The sequence below is a fragment of the Corythoichthys intestinalis genome, chromosome 17 (assembly GCF_030265065.1).
Source record: "Corythoichthys intestinalis isolate RoL2023-P3 chromosome 17, ASM3026506v1, whole genome shotgun sequence".
NCBI lineage: Eukaryota > Metazoa > Chordata > Actinopteri > Syngnathiformes > Syngnathidae > Corythoichthys > Corythoichthys intestinalis.
In genome coordinates, this window is record NC_080411.1 from 1,837,611 (window position 1) to 1,848,673 (window position 11,063).

Sequence of the window (11,063 nt, forward strand, 5' to 3'; positions counted from 1 at the left end):
GAAAAAAAAAAAAAATCACCATGTGTTTAAGTAGTCACATGAATAATGATTTGGCCTGTGAAAATCACCACAAAACAACTCGGCAAGGACTTTCAAGAGAGTTCTTAGTGATTCACTCTTTAAACAATTATGTGGTATTAGTAGCTGATTGGACTTTCTTAAACATGTATCATTTACGTGACATGGTTAGTCCTGATTGGGATTGATAACAGAATCGTTAGATAATCTGCCAAATGATTCCATGGTATTGAAACACTCCCTACACTTGTTGCTGCGACAGTGCAGTAAAGCTGTGTGTGCTAAATCTGTTGGCCCTTGCTGGCTGGGGGCCCTAGGTAATATCCTGGTTTGCCTAATGGGATGCAACGCCTCTGCAGGAGTTCGGTGAAGGTTAAGACATGCAGAGCCCTATTTTGTACGCTGACTAAATCTAGACAAAGTGGCGTTTTAGACCAGGTTTTGGACTAGTTTGCCCTCAATTTACAGGCTTTATTCCATTTCCTTCAACTGCTACCCCTCTACCTAATGGGAGGAGAAATCTGTTTGCTCAGTGGAAGTTTGACTGGCACTTGGTATGAGGAAATATAACAGAACTACAGACAGCGTGAACTGCGTAGATAGTTTTTTTAAAAATTTCGTCATTTTACGTCATAAAAATAGTATGTGATGCAAGGATGTGACAATAAAATGTAAACATGAAAACAAAAAAGGAACAGTGTGAAATAAAATGAGTTACATTTTATTGACCAATGTGAAAATCTGCAGCAAAAGGCAAAATTATTTGTAGTAAATTTAAAATCTGGAAGAAATTCACTTAGATGTTAGCTTGCTAGAATTTGGATTTCGTAAAAAAAAAAAAGATGGCTTTATCATGAAATTCTGAAGTGGCATGTATACAATAAAATGTAGCATGAAACCATTGTTAAAATCATTATTTTTTACTTTTGAACTCGGTGAGAAGAATACTCAATGAGTAACATTGTGAGTAATTGTTTAAGATGTTTGATTTTCTTTTTCAAACAATAGTGTTCTTTTTCTATATGAACTGTTATTATTAAACTGTACTATACCATATTACACAACCACATTAAGCCAAATAAATACAACAACAACAAAAAACATTGAATTCCGGCAAGAGAGAAAAAAACATCTGCAGAAATGAAGCATTATTTTTCCAAAGGGAATGAGAGCCCTCTAGAGGAGACAACATATTTCCTCATATGAAAGTAAAAGGATCATATCTCCGTTTTTTTGTGGTCAATCGGTCCGAAATAAAAACTGGAAAAGAGGTTAAATTCCGTGCTTTCAAGTCATGTTGACAGTGGTGCTCCATGTCAAATACTTCATTTTTTTTACGGTGCTTTAAAGACGCCATGTGATTGAACAGGCTGGCGTGATCATAGAACGCCAAGCTTGAGTATTTTTTATGTATATGGCGGAAAACACAGACAAGGCTGAAAAAGCAGTTTTTGCTCTTGCACCCCTCTTTAAAATAAACTGCTCTATTTTAAGCCAAAGGAACTGTTGTGTTTGACAGAACAATATGTCTATATGCTGCCATAGCGGATTCATGGTGCGCTAAGCCTCCGAACTATTTTTAATTTGTCCATTTTACCCTGGAAATCTCCGTTTACAGACGTTGCGCAAGCGCTTTAGTTTCAACCTAGCCATAAAAAGAAGATAAGTAATTATATTTATTATTCAAATGTCTGTCATTTTTAGCTTAGAATCATTAATTAATGTCTAATATTTAGTTTTAAAAAAAACGACTTAAAAAAATTATTCACTCGCATATTTTAAACAAATTATGTCACAATGACAAATTTGGCGTCTGTAAATAAGTCACGGATATCTACCTCATAACTATCACTTAATTGTATTTTTTTTTTTGTTACTTATCACATTTTGTTAGATGATAAACATAGACATACTAAGTTAGATGATAAAGAATTGATCCAAAAAAATTTTTGTTTTTGAAAAATAACGTTTAAAAGGCTAGATATATGAAAAAAAAATCTCAACCACTCCTTGTTGTCTGCGATTTCTGCATCGTGACCCTTGTTAGATCACCATGTTTCACCCATAAAATCCCCCACATTTCCGGCTGTGGCCATTCACAGCTGTGTCTTGGCACTCGGTGATACATGCTACATGGAGTTTTTGGATCAAAACAAGGTAAGTACGCGATAATATCTTGTTAAAATCGTGGCGTCTTTAATTCTGCTCTCGCCTCCAGTTAGGGTTTTGCTGTTTAATTTTTTTTTTTTTTAAATGCCCTCCTGTTCAAAATTTTTCATCCCTGAGAAAATTGAGATTTCAAGCTTTCCAATGATGTATCACACATGCATATAGGACCATTTTGAAATTTGGCCAAATTGGGGGTCTCAGAGTGGAACTTCAAGTCACCTGACAGTTTTCCGCCATATATACAGTATATGATTGGTATAATGGGGTCATGTGATTATTCTTGTGACGTCTCATTGTTGAAACTGATTCACCCACTGTTGTTATTAGGGCTGTCAAAATTATCGCGTTAACGGGCGGTAATTATTTTTTTGAATTAATCACGTTAAAATATTTGACGCAATTAACGCACATGCACCGCTCAAACAGATTAAAATGACAGCACAGTGATATGTCATTTTGTTAATTGTGTTTTTGGGAGTTTTGTCGCCCTCTGCTGGCGCTTGGCTGCGACTGATTTTTATAGGCTTCAGCACCCATGAGCATTGTGTAAGTAATTATTGACATCAACGATGGCTGGCTACTAGTTTGATTGAAAATTTTACAAATTTTATTAAAACGAAAACATTAAGAGGGGTTTTAAATACAAAATTCCTATAACTTGTACTAACATTTATCTTTTAAGAACCACACGTCTTTCTATCCATGGATCACTTTAACAGAAGGTTAATGCCATCTTGTTGATTTATTGTTATAATATCCGCTGCTCAGCCTTCACCGTGTACAGACGCACTCTGAGCTCCTGAAGCTGTTATCTTAACCGATAAGCGCTCAGGGCCAGCAAGCTCGACTCCCAGTATGGCTCCAAAGAATTTGAAACCTGGAGACTTGGATGAAATAAAATCCTCCATACAGAAGTTGGAGGTCTCCTTGAGTGGCTTGATTCAAAACCAAAATCAAGAAATTGTCAGAGAGCTCCAGTTAATTCGCACTTAAAACGAGAACCTCTATTGTACAGTTTTGTGGCAATCTGATGTATGTACCATGTCTGAATGTGCGTCTTTAGTTGTATGGGGGACGGGAAACTGCTAAGCATATGCTTCATCCCGCCCGCCTTTGTCTTCTTCTTCGGTTCCTTCGGGCAAATCATATCACATTTTGTAATTGTCAATGATACCGATGATGATGACAATAAAATTTCATTCATTCATTCATAAACAAATACAGTACTTATGTACCGTATATTGAATGTATGTATCCATCTTGTGTCTTATCTTTCCATTCCAACAATAATTCACAGAAAAATATGGCATATTTTATAAATGGTTTGAATTGCGATTAATACATTTTAAGCTGTAATTAACTTGATTAAAAATTTTAATCATTTGACACCCCTAGTTGTTATCTCTAGCAAAAAAAAAAAAGTAAAATCTAATATGTGAAATAAAGAGGAAACATGTTACGACTAGTGTAGCAGAGTAAGAGTAGTGTTTCTTCACAAATCTACTAATTAAAAGTAAAAAGTATGGCTTTGGAAAACTACTCTTGGACATAAATTTCTTTGAAAAAGTTATTCAAGTAGATGCAATGGAGTAAATGTAACGCGTTACGACCTGTGTTGTTAATAACGGCGTTACAATATAATGGCGTTACTAACGGCGTTATTTTTTTCAGTAGTGGGTAATCTAATTAATTACTTTTCTCATCTTGGCAACGCCGTTACCGTTACTGAGGACAGAAAGGGAGACGGACTCACCGAGACGACAGAGCAGAGCAGGAGTAGGGAGGAGGCAAGAAAGTTGTGACGCCGAGCAAACGCGATGCTAGGTAGCTCCAATAATACATGTTGTAGCCGATAGCTAGTACAAACTACGCCCGCATGTTATGGTAGATATGGAAGACATGGTAGATATCACATGTACTGTATATAGACCCTACCCACCGACGTCACAAAACCACGTGCTCGCAGTATGGTTCCGCCCACTTGTCCGTCATTTCGTCTCTGTATTAGCATTGGTTTCAATTGATCGAGGAATTTAAAATGCATTTCATGGAAGACCCGGTTCTTTCTGATGCCGTAAACTCACTGGATGTGTTGCATAAAAGGCGTTATGTGGAAAAGCTTCGTTCTATACAGTCGCCAGATCCATATTTGATGCCTAAATCGATGATTTTTGACCGGCTGCCTTCGCCGTCTCTGCCTGACCCTGATAATTACAACTATCTTGTCCACACAAAATCAGCCTATTCTCACGAAAGTTTGAAAAACTTTAAGAGCTCGGAGGCTTATAAATGCTACGTTGCTGGTTGGGTGAAACAGGTCCTCGTACACGAAAATTCGGCAGGAATCTTGTGCTCGGAAGGTGATTTACGAAATTTTCAATTCAAAATCTTTTGTTCTTGCTAACATCCACTGTCAAGTCTAATGTATTTCATGTCATTTGTCAATGGAGCTAGAGCTTTTAATGTTTATATGGATTAGCGATAGCACTCTCACTACATACATACGTGTATGTTGTCGGCGATTAGCCTAGCAATGATCTTAATTGTGGTTGTCAGCCCAAAACCCTCGAAATATATATTAAATGCATCTTACCTGATATAAAATGACTACTACATAATCTGTGGTAATCGTTTGGAGCCCAGTTTTCTCCTCGAATTGCAGCAGCCCATCTCACTCTCTCCTCTCCGTGTCTCTCAGAATCCGGTAGAACTTCAAGTCTCTCCGTCTATCTTCTCTGTTATTGCAACCGACCGCCTTCATCATTTTGATTATTAATGTTAACGAGCAGAAAAACACGCCGTAAATAGGAGGAATGTACGTAGCCGTAACAGGTCAACACGATGTGTTGACGGACAAGTGGGCGGCACCAGTCAGGAGAGCGGAGTTGTGACGTCACGTGGGTAGGGTCTATATCAGGGGTCAGCAACCTTTTTGGTGTGGAGTGCCACTTTCAAATTTTCTTGTCAGTATGCCACACCGAGATTAATGACGCACATCCAATTTTTTATATCCAACAGAGCTGTAATTTTACCCCAAAGAAAACAACATGAACGTATCCTGAAATCGTATAACTACCATTCTTTTTCAATTAACTAAAAAATAAATGCATATTGTAGAAAATGTCAAAACTTGAAAATAAGTGCAAAAGTTCGCTAGCTAGTTGTTCACTATCAACTTAAACAGTAAATTATATGCAGCATTTTAGATATTCTTTTATATTACAAAGATAAAAGATGCCTACCTTAATGTGATCCCTGGCCCTGTTTTCCTTGGCTCAGCTCTGATTTCGGGGTTGTACTTTGTGACTTTAAGCTGCTTATCCTTTTTTTTTTTTTTTTGAGTGTCTCTTTGTTAGTCAAGCCATCAACCAAAACCTCTGAGCTTGACAAGATCGCCTCTTTGATATATTCGCCATCAGTAAATGGTTTTCCTTGCTTTGCAATGCAGTGAGCAGTGATAGCTTGCTTCGGTGGCGGTGTTTTTAGCAGTGACAAAGGTTTTCAGGGTGTGTTTGTTTACTGTACCTGGACACAGCACGTTTTAATGTCTCTGCCTTGTCAGAATCATCCTTGAATGAATTTTCATGTTTTGTCTCGTAATGGGTGGAGCCGCCGCGGCCCCCAGGCGGCTACCTCTTGCGGTGCGCACGAAAGGCTCGGGCGCGGGCCCGGGTGGAGCCGCGAGGAGCGAGCCTTTCCCCGGGGAGAGAAAGCCTCCCTATCGCGGTGCGCACGGAAGCCTCGGGCGAGAACCCGAGTGGAGCCGCCTCTCCCCGAGGAGGCTGGCTCTCGTGGTGCGCATGGAAGCCTCGGGCGCGGGCCCGGGTGGAGCGAGCCTTTCCCCGGGGAGAGAGAGGCTCGCTCTCGTGGTGCCCACGGAAGGCGCGGGCGTGTGGGGCTAGAAGACTGATCGAGCCCCATACCAGCCCGGGTGGAGCCGCGGGTGCAGATCTTGGTGGGGGAATAACACTCTTAAATACAGTCTTGATGAGATTGAATTGGCTGCAGTTACGACGTTGGGAACGCTGACTCTGGAATAAAACACGATTTGACCAACATTGTGACAGCCGATGCCTACCAAAAACGACGTAATGTCAGAGGTTATAAAATCGCGCCAGCGGCCCTTCCCGCACAGAGAGCGCCAGTGGGCAATACGGGACAAGTCTGTGAAAGCGTCCAACCCGCTCCATTCTCGGGACATCTTTTTATACGTGAAAGCAATGACGTGAGTAAATCCCATGTCTCTTTACACAGGAATTCCCTTGGATGTGTGTGTGGCTTAAATAACAGGGTGCGCAACAGAAAATGTCTGAATTTCAGGTAAAAAGGCGCTTTTTTCTTGTTTTTTTGCCATGCGCTCGCGTGTCACTGGTTAACCCTTCGCGTGCCAGTGCTGTCACGCGTGTCATAGGTTGCCGACCCCTGGTCTATATGATTGGCCGAAAGAGTCGAAATGCTCTCCCGTGAAATGCCCGTTTAAAAATGTTCCCGTTGTTACTTCTTGCGTTCGCTTATAAGTGCCCATTTAAAAAGGAAAAGCGATGGATGATACTACACACAGAGCGTATTATTAACAAATGTTAAAGTTGTATAATCATATAGCGAGAATAAGGAACGTCACTGACAAGCGCAGGCCCCCGCGAGTGGATAGTGAGGGGTCTAGGATAGTGCGCCTACAGCTAACAAGACTCTTAACATTGCATACCACTTCAACATATTCAATAGTATTTAGTTTTCATTCATTTTAAATTAATATTCTGTCCGAACAAGCTTAACAGAGAATCCACACATCAAGCAGATGAATATGTAACTTTTTCTCCGCAGTGACAAAAACAGCTAACTGTGGCCCCAGTAGTTAGGTAGCCTACCATATGTAGCATATGGAACAATGAAATTAACAGTTCACCTGCTGTGGCCTGAACGCAGTCTTCCTCCTGGTGCGCATGGACTTGAATTGCGTGCCCGCTTGTGCAGTCCCCGTTTTTTCACCTCTTTTATCAACACCATCGTCGTTTTGGGGCTTTTTGAAGAAACTTCGGACACTCAGTTGCCTTGACATTTTTCAGAGTGAGGCCAACGACGTCATGCATCAAGAGAGACAATAGCTAATTAATAAGCTCACTCGCCACCCTGTGGTCTGGGGCGTGAATTGCAACCGGTCAAAATGACGGATGGATTTCAGTTTTTCCCGTCACCGTTTGAAAAAATCGGTCAACGACGGAAAATATTCGGTTAACGCGACCCCTGCTTTGAAGTGCCACGTTACATCACTCAACACAAAAACTGCTCCAACACACAACAACAGTTATCTCAAGGGGAAAACAAAACATGTTTTAAGGTGCAGTAGCCCTACGCTGGATTTCGACCTACTTGAGCATTCTAGTTTTTTTGTTCCACCCCAGGTAAGACTTAATGCCCACCCACACCTGGCATCCTGGTAACGCCACTGCTTGATATTCATCTACGTATTTACCTACACTCCTACAGATGTATCATGAGAGAATAAATGTCCAGTATGTATTATTTATATATTATTTTATGTATGAATTTGTACTTATGTTTTATATATGTTTCAAAGTACTATTTAATGTTCTAATATTAGCATAAGCCTTTTTAGGACTTTACACTTACTGATATTATAATTACAACATAAAATGTATGTCCCCATTAACAGTAATAAGTGAGGCATCACTGTAAATACGTAAATATGTGATCATCGATGTACACAGATGATTTGGTAATACAATATTTTGTAAATGATTTCCTTCCTAACAGACTCACACACACCCACTTACAAAAATCACCTTAATTCATGCTCACATGAAGCTTCGAGAAATGAACCCTTTCTCGAACCAATTGGCTCAATGCCTAACGAGGCTTCATCTCACCACCGCTACGCCAGATACTCGACTAGCTTAAAGGAAGGTCCGTTTTATAGCTCCTCTAACCAGCTAAACTGTTTTCAGCTGTGCTAACATACAGTTATTGCACAAGGGTTTTCTAATCAGCCATTAGCCTTCTAACGCAATTAGCAAACACAATGTACTATTAGAACTAGGAGTGGGAACCTCTTGGTACCTCACGTTACGATACGATTTGCGATACAAAGCTCACGATAACGACGATATGGCGATACAACGATTATCAATACATTGGTCAGGAAATCATTCTAGGAAATTCTACAAACAGCTAATTAACAGAAAAACAAGCCTCTAATGTGAATTGGAATGAGTTTATCACTAGTAGACGTCCAATCCGTTGAACGTCTATGGCTGTCAATGCCAGGCAATGAGATCATTTTGGGCCATTTGAGGTCTCACTGGAACGGCACCAAACAAAAGTTCCGGCATCATCACCTTGTCCAATGCAGATTCTTGACTCTTGACACCTTGTCCAATGCAGATTCTTGACAAGGTGATGATGCCGGAACTTTTGTTTGGTGCCGTTCCAGCGAGATTTACAAAGATGATTGCCTGAAGAAGACATCAACATTCCCTCAGTCCTTGATGATATGGGGCTGCATGTCTGGCAAAGGCAGCGGGGAGATGGCTGTGCAGGTTAAATCTTCAATAAGTGCACAAGTTTATATTCAAAATTTAGACAGCTTTCTTATCCCTTCCAATTGAATATATGTTTGTCAATTTCCAAGCTGACAATGCATCATGCCGCAGAGCTAAAACTGTTCAAGCATTCCTCGGAGAAAGACTCATCCAGTCAATGTCATGGCCTGCAAATAGCCCAGATCCCAACCCTATTGATAAACTGTGGTGGAAATTGAAACCCAAAAAAATGGTCCACAGCAAGGCTCTGACCTGCATGGATGATCTGGCAACTCCAATCAAAGAGAGTTGGCACCAAATTGATGAAGAATACTCATCAAGTCCATGCCTCAGAGACTGCAAGCTGTCATAAAAGCCAGAGGTGGTGCTACTAAATACGAGAGATGTGTTTTGATTGTTGTTTCTTTGTTTGTGTCTCATGATTCCACATTTTTCCCCCCTCAGAATGGAGTTATTCCACATATAGTTCCCTGCACTTGCTCTATAAAATTAACATTTACTGACCACCACAATGTTTTTTATTCCTTTTTTTTAGTGTTTCTGAATCCTAAAGAGTTGCACTTTTGAACTTATTCATTATTTCTTCAAGCTTTTTTATCCGAGTTTGTTCTGCATGATCAAATGTCTTGAGTGAGTGCCCGTCCGAGACGGGTGACACTATACTTTTTGCTAGGGGTTGTGTTATGGTGGAAGATTTTGATAAGAACTTGTTGGTTCCTTTTTAAAAAAAAAAAAAAAAAACATTGACACCTTTTTAAAACGATATCTCGATTCTTGGCAGGAGCATATCGATAACCTTTTGGGATTCAAAGTATCACGATATATCACCATTTCGATATTTTGTCACACCCCTAATTAGAACACAGGGGTGCTGGTTGTTGGAAATGGGCCTCTATAGAGTCTACCCACGTACCACGTGTTCGCTGTAGGGTTCCGCCCACTTGTCCGTCAAAACAGTGTTAACCTATTACGGCTACGTACATTTCTCCTATTTACGGCGTGTTTTTCTGCTCCTTAACATTAATAATCAAAATGGTGAAGGCGTGTGTGGCTGTTGGTTGCACTAACAGAGAAGATGGAAGGAGAGACTTGAAATTTTACCGTATTCCGAGGGATCCAAATAGAAGAGCGAAATGGACGGCTGCAATTCGACGTGAAACTGGACACCAAAAAATCACCACAGACTATGTAGTAGTCATTTTATATCCGGTAAGATGCATTTAATATATATTTAGAGGGTTTTGGCCTGACAACCACAATTCAGATCATTGCTAGGCTAATCGCCGACAACATACGACGTAGTATGACATAGTTTCAAATTCAAGATGTTTGTGACTTCCCTTTCTTCCACCATCGTTATTTTTTGAATAATATTTAGCTGGTACCAAGTAAAAGAAACTGGCCTCGTCTACGGGGCTGACAAATAACCGTAATTAAGATCATTGCTAGGCTAATCGCCGACAACATACGACGTAGTACGACATAGTTTCAAATTCAAGATGTTTGTGACTTCCCTTTCTTCCACCATCGTTATTTTTGAATAATATTTAGCTGGTACCAAGTAAAGGAAACTGGCCTCGTCTACGGGGCTGACAAATAACCACAATTAAGATCATTGCTAGGCTAATCGCCGACAACATACACGTATGTATGTCGTGAGTGCTATCGCTAAACCATATAAACATTAAAAGGCTTAACTCCATTGACAAACGACATGAAATACATTAGACTTGACAGTGGATGTTAGCAGTAACAAAAGAATTCGAATTGAAAATTTCGTAACTCACCTTTCCAAGCACAAGATAGATTCCTGCCAAACGAGGACCTGTTTCACCCAACCAGCAACGAAGTATTTATAAGCGTCCAAGCTCTTGAAGTTTTTCGTGAGAAGAGGCTGATTTTGTGTGGACAAGATCATTTTAAATATCAGCGTAGCAGATGTCAGGCAGACAGGGCGAAGACAGTGGGTCGAAAAACATCGATTTGGGCATCAAATATGGATCTGGCGACTGTATAGAACGAAGCTTTTCCTCATAACGCCTTTTATGCAACAGATCCAGTGAGTTTGCGGCATCAGAAAGCACCGGGTCTTCCATGAAATGCATTTTAAATTGCGCCATCAATTGAAAACAATGCTAATACAGAGTCGTTTTGACGGACAAGTGGGCGGAACCCTACAGCGAACACGTGGTACGTGGGTAGACTCTATACACCCATGTAGATATTACATTGAAAACCAGACATTTGCAGCTAGCTTAAATACTCATTTACCATGTTAACAATGTATGGGGTGTATTTCTGATTAGTTTTAAAATG